We start from the raw sequence: 5,965 nt of genomic DNA, 5'->3' as shown, positions 1-5,965 counted from the left end.
AATATTTGCATTTATACTTTGAATATGATTCTTTAATTATCAAGATTTGCATTCATACTATGAATATAGTTCTTGATTAGTCTCTAGGGTCAGAAATATTGAATTAATTCCCATTATTCATTGTTGGATTAGAAAGTGTAATCCATCAATCCCCAACAATAAAAAATCTCTATCTCTAATTACTTTCTTTTGTGTTTAGCATAATCAACAATGAGGGAAATTTGTTCATCTTCTACAATCTTCAAATCCTTGCTTCAAGAATTGGTTTGTGTTGAACACATAACCATGAGAGATCAAAGAAAATTCTATTTGAATATGCGCTACATGAATGTGACTATGGATTCAAAGTCTTCATCAACAAAGGATGAGACTACTCTATGGGATTACAAACTTAAGGCGATTGGTACCATCAAATTCCTTATTTTTAAATGTGTAGATTTTGTGAGTTTAAGTTTAATGTCTATTATAAGAGTACAATAGTGAATGTTTATAAATAATTCAAGGGTTATTGTTATACTTATTTTGTTTGTAAAATTATTGATCATCGTGTGAGATATGATAATTGTAAAATTAACCATAATGAGATTAGGGTTAAGGCAATTGATCTTGAGATCAATGCACTTATAAATGAATTTAATTGGATCGCTTTAATTGATGATGAGATCTTTGTGACCTTAATTAAATAATGCATTCAATGAGGAATGCTTTGTAACCGTAATTGAGAATAATACATTCGATAGGGAATGTATGATAACTCTAAAGGAAATTGACATAGTTTATGCATGTAGTGATGAGACTAATGTAACCTTAAGAGAAAGTAAACATGTCAATGCAATTGATGCTGAGATCATTGCAACCTTGAGTGAAGTTAATGCAACCCAAGGGAAGGTGCAAGGATGGTAGTATGATACTTGTATCACCATTTATGCAACCTATGATAAAACTCTTTTCAAAACCTTTGAAAGTGCAAAGGAGGGACTTGAAGGGTGAAAGGGAAATGAGAAGAGATCCAAGGTACTTGGGAGGGGCTCAAGTTAATTTTCGCCCTAACCCAAGTCTCTGGAAAACTGATAGCGGCATCATGTTAATACTCACCCCCATATCACATAAGGCATGCCTACAGTCAATGTTCCCAATAGTACACGATATGGTAAAGTTCCGTGAATCTCTCAACTTCTGTGGAAGCTTTCTGTGCAAGATAGCACTGCACTCCTCTGTTAATGCCACTGTCTCATAATCATCCATCTTACGTTTCTTAGAAAGTATCTCCTTCATGAACTTGACATAGCTAGGAATTTTCTCCAAAGCCTCTGCGAATGGGATATTGATATGCAGTTTCTTGAATACTTCAAGGAACTCTACAAACTGCTTATCAAGATTATTCTTACAGAGCTTCTGTGGGAAAGGAACCTTGATGTGATGTTGTATACCCACTGGAAGTTCCATTGTTCTTTCTTATTTGTCTTCAGTAACCCTCTCTTCACTGGTCTTCTTTTTCGCTGTGCTCGGTGCTTGTTGATCCTGAGTCTTCTCAACTGACTGCTCTGCTCTTGGCCACAAATACTGTGTCCCACTTCTCAAGGTAATAACGACATTGTTCTTTAGGATTCACTACAATAGAACTATGTAGTTCCTCTTGAGCTCTATTTGTCATTAAACTAGCCAGTTAGCCAATCTGAGTCTCCAAATTTTTAATAGATGCCCTTGATTAAGTTATGAATTGATTCAAAACATCATACTATGTTTCAAGTTGCTTCATTAGAGGTTGTTGCTGTGATGGTCTAGCATGTGACTGATAAAATCAGTAACGTCCCAAAACTCCTTATAAGATTAAGGACTTGATTTAGCTGTTGGGAGGGCGTGTGGGATAAATATGTGGATTATCTTAGTATTTAATCGAGTATGCATGATTTTGTGTATTAAATGTGCTTAAAGACCCGCTTTTGTTAAAAGAGGAATTTTCGTAATTTTGACCCATTGAGGGTATATTTGTATTTTATGTGCTATATGCTTGAGACCACATGTTAGGTGGATATATTAGTGATATTCAACAGGAGTGGAGCCTTTTGAGCAATTTTAGAAGAAAGTCACAACGGGGATAAAGACATGGCTTGGGGGAGCCAGGGGGTATTTTGGTAATTTTATATATTTGGAAATTTTTTTGATAAATGAAATAAATTGGTGGAATAATTGTATTTGATGGCTTAACTTATTTATTTGGAGATTAATGATGAAATTGATTTGAGAACCCATTTGGGGGCTCAGGGGACGATTCCATTACCCGGTTGAATGGAATGGGAGGTCCCGAGAGCTAGGGTTTAGTTTTAAAATCTGTGATTGAGACTTAGTCCCCAATAAGCATAACAATTATGCTGTGACTAGGAGTTCCGCGATGCTCGGGAAAGAGGATCACACTCGAGGTCGCTTTTTTGTCAACACAGGACTTGAGGTAAGAAAATTGGCATATGCACATAGAGTTAATTGGTTGTTATGCATACTAGCATTGAATTATTTGTGAATGATTGTATAATCTATATTCAACCATCGTGTTGAACATGGGGTCGGCCGGCAAGCGTGTGTAACGCAAGCCGTTTGATAAGGTTGTTTTTCCTAGGCTGTGTAAATGATTCATGTGATTGGAATGAATATACTTGTAAATAGTGAGTCGTGTCTACGATTTATATAATTGGAATAAATTTATAGGATGTGGTTATTGCTTATGAATAATTGGATTATTATTATGCCTGGTTGGGGTTTTCTTGTTGGTCCTCGGCTCACGGGTGCTTTATGGTGCAGGTAAGGGTAAGCTAGAAGTAACCAGCCATGAGTTGGAGAGCTTCGGAGCAGCGCATACATATTCGGCCAGCTCAGTCCCCACGGTCAAGTCATTTGGAGGGACTTAGGTTACAAATATGATTTTTCCGCTTAGGCCAGCTACGTTTGTAACTTTGATTGTAACTACATTTTATTTAGAGCTTGTTTGGGATCCCATGTAATATTTAAAGTTTCAATAAAATTGTATATGTTTAACCAAAAAATTTAGTACCCAGACCTTTGATTAGCTTTAATTACATTTTTGAGTCCAAGTGACTTTCTTAACGAATTAAACACTGTTTAAACACAAAGTGTAACAATCCTAGATTAGTAGGGCGTTACAAAATCTAAGAGGAGGCTGCTTGAATGGTTGTTGGTTCTACTGGAAAGGCTGCTGAATTCCTTGAGTATTTTCCAAGAGAAGTTGTGGTGATTCAGCCACCCTTGGTTGAAGAACATTAAGTAAGGGTTGTTGGGTGGTCTTGGAAAATTTCCTATGGCTTGAACTTGTTCCATAGGCATGTTATTCGTATCCACTGCAGGGCACTGATTAAGTAGATGAGCACTCCCACACTTTTCACATACATTCTGCAGTTGCATGGCCTGAGCTAAAATATTATTCTATTGCCAGTGCATTGTCAAGGATGCCACTTGAGTTGTAAGCATAGAGATGGCATCTAATTCAAGTACCCCAGCTACCTTATTTGTGTTTTCTCATTTAGTAGGCCATCGGTAATTGTTCATGGTCATTTCCTCTAGTCGTTCATTAGCTTCATTAGCACTCTTGCTCATGAAGGCAACTCATGTTGCTGCGTCTATGATTGTGCAAGTAGTGCCACACAAACCATTATAAAAGTTATGGACTAGCGTCCACTTCTCAATTCCATGGTGGGGACACTTCCTTAATAACTCCTCAAAGTGCTCCCAAGCATCATACAAAGACTCCCCATCATTCTGATGGAAATTATTAATTTCACTTCTCAACTTTGCAGCCTTTGCTAGAGGGAAAAACTTGGCAAGGAACTTTTGAGCTAGCTCCTCCCATGTAGAGATTTAGTTGGCTTACAACGAAATTAACCAGGCCTTGGCTCGGTCTCTTAGGGAAAATGGAAACAATCGGAGTCTGACTGCATCATCTATCACCCCATTAATCTTGAAAGTATCACATAATTCCAAAAAATTAGTGATATGCATATTAGGATCTTCTGTAGGTAGTCTCCCAAACTAAACAAAATTATGCACCATCATCGAGATTTCCAGCTTAATTTCAAAGTTATTAGCAGCAACAGCTAGAGTTCTAATGCAAGATTCCACTTCTGAGGCAATAGGGAGAACATAGTCCCTCAAACTTATTTCCCCAATAGCTTCATTCCCCTTATTTCCTAGATTCAAAGCCATAGTATTCTTATCTTCCAACATTTTCTTCTTACGGTTCTCCTTACAAGTCTTCTCAATCTTAGGATCAACAGTCACTAGTATTGCATCACCTTGATTACATTTACCCTCGAGCTGGGATTTCTCTTTCGCGAGCCGGGTTTTCTCCTCCTCGATTCTTCTCTCATTTGAGCCCAGCCTTTTCCCTCGCTAACTAGGCCACCTAAGATTTTATCTTGTTTTTTGCTTGGACTTGGGCCAATGAACTCCTATTAAGGGAAATATTGTCAAAATTTAAACAAAAATACATAGTATACCAAAATTTTACAAAGCAGTAATAAAAATTTACTGTCAGGTGAATCTTCTCCACTGGACCCAGCACATCCTCAAGATCAGAGGTCTCCATCTAGTCCAACTCATGATCCACCAGTTGGTTTATATGGCTGATGACGTCACTCATGAGAGCTTAATTGGTACCTCTATTGCGAACAGCGAATTTTCCCACTTCTAGATGCGGATGTGGAACAAAAACAGTTGGATTTGGGCTGGATGTTTTGATTCAGGTGAAGTCTCCTCAGGCACCCATTCAACATCACCCTCGTCTGAGTGAGGTTCTGCCGGAGTTGCCTTCTTCTTTCACTCAGAAATGTGCCATAGCAGGTCGGGCTCCGAAACCCTGGATAGACCATAATAGTTGAGGTTGGCCATAGTAAAAAGATGGGCAGCCATTTTCGTTGAAGGGTCTGCATCAAGGAAGACATCTATCGGCGCCGCCTCTGACTCAGAAACGTCAGGGATACTAAAACTCTTTGAATAATCAACTCAGTTATCAATATGAGTATAAGGTCCACAATAGCAAGCTCAATGTAAAAAAAATACTTGAAGGACTTACTTGGAGAGGAGCGAAAATGTTCACAGACAAAAAGGGGACCTTTCACAAAGAAAAAGTCCTTCTTCCACGAACTTGGGTTAGAAACGGATCCTTCGATCAAAGAGACCTGAGAGTTGACTTTCTGTAAAAAGTATAAGCCCTTAGATTTAGGAGTGGGCATGAGATTGTACATGAAATGCACCTCCTGGGTCGTGGGAGCGTGACCGTTAAGCTTCATGAATGCCATATACAGGCAGCTCAAGGTCAACCAGCTGTTAGGTGCCAGCTGGAGTGGAGCAAGGTCAAAGTGATTCAGGATCATAACAAAGAACAGGTTTAGGGGAATGGTCCCACCTACCTTCAAAATATGTTCACTCAAAGCGATGTAGCCCTGGGGGGTTATCAGCCCGACATTTTTTGGACGGTACATATAGCTTGTACTCCTTACTAATATGATATTTCTTGGACAACACCAACAGTCTATTTTCTGACACGTTGGAAATAATGGCGGATGCCAGTAGACCGGAGTCCGACTTCTCGGGAGCAACCTGACGCCTCATTCTCTTGGACATGTCGACAAAATCAAAGGAAAATGGTGAGGTCAAAATCGAGCGCTTTACCCTCCATTTTCTTCTTTTTGTGGGAGTTTTCCATCGAGACATCGGGTGTGGGAGCATCGAACAAGGGTGGACTGAGGACAAAGGATGAGGAGAACTAGGAGTGACCTCAGGACTGCTAGGAGGATGCGAAGGTGAGGGTTCAGGAGGGAGGTTTCCCTCCAAGAACTCCAGCTCCTTTTGTAGGTCAAGAAGGCTCACTCTAAGGCTGACAAGGTAGGCGTCAAATTCAAAGGAAAATGGGGATCCATCACCCCTCAGAATTGAGCCCATCTCGCTTTCAACAACC

The 5,965-nt window shown here is 39.4% G+C and overlaps 1 non-coding gene across 1 annotated transcript; it reads left to right on the top strand.

Annotated features, from left to right (window-relative positions):
• Window positions 1-3,694: 3,694 nt before the first annotated feature.
• On the top strand, window positions 3,695-3,801 carry LOC133820668 (small nucleolar RNA R71). The gene has a single exon (XR_009887071.1). It is a non-coding gene; the product is annotated as a small nucleolar RNA R71 (small nucleolar RNA).
• Window positions 3,802-5,965: the final 2,164 nt, after the last annotated feature.

Source organism: Humulus lupulus, chromosome 2 (genome assembly GCF_963169125.1).
Source record: "Humulus lupulus chromosome 2, drHumLupu1.1, whole genome shotgun sequence".
Taxonomy (NCBI): Eukaryota; Viridiplantae; Streptophyta; class Magnoliopsida; order Rosales; family Cannabaceae; genus Humulus; species Humulus lupulus.
The sequence above is the reverse complement of the archived record's forward strand: the minus strand, read 5'-3'. Positions and strand labels throughout refer to the sequence as shown.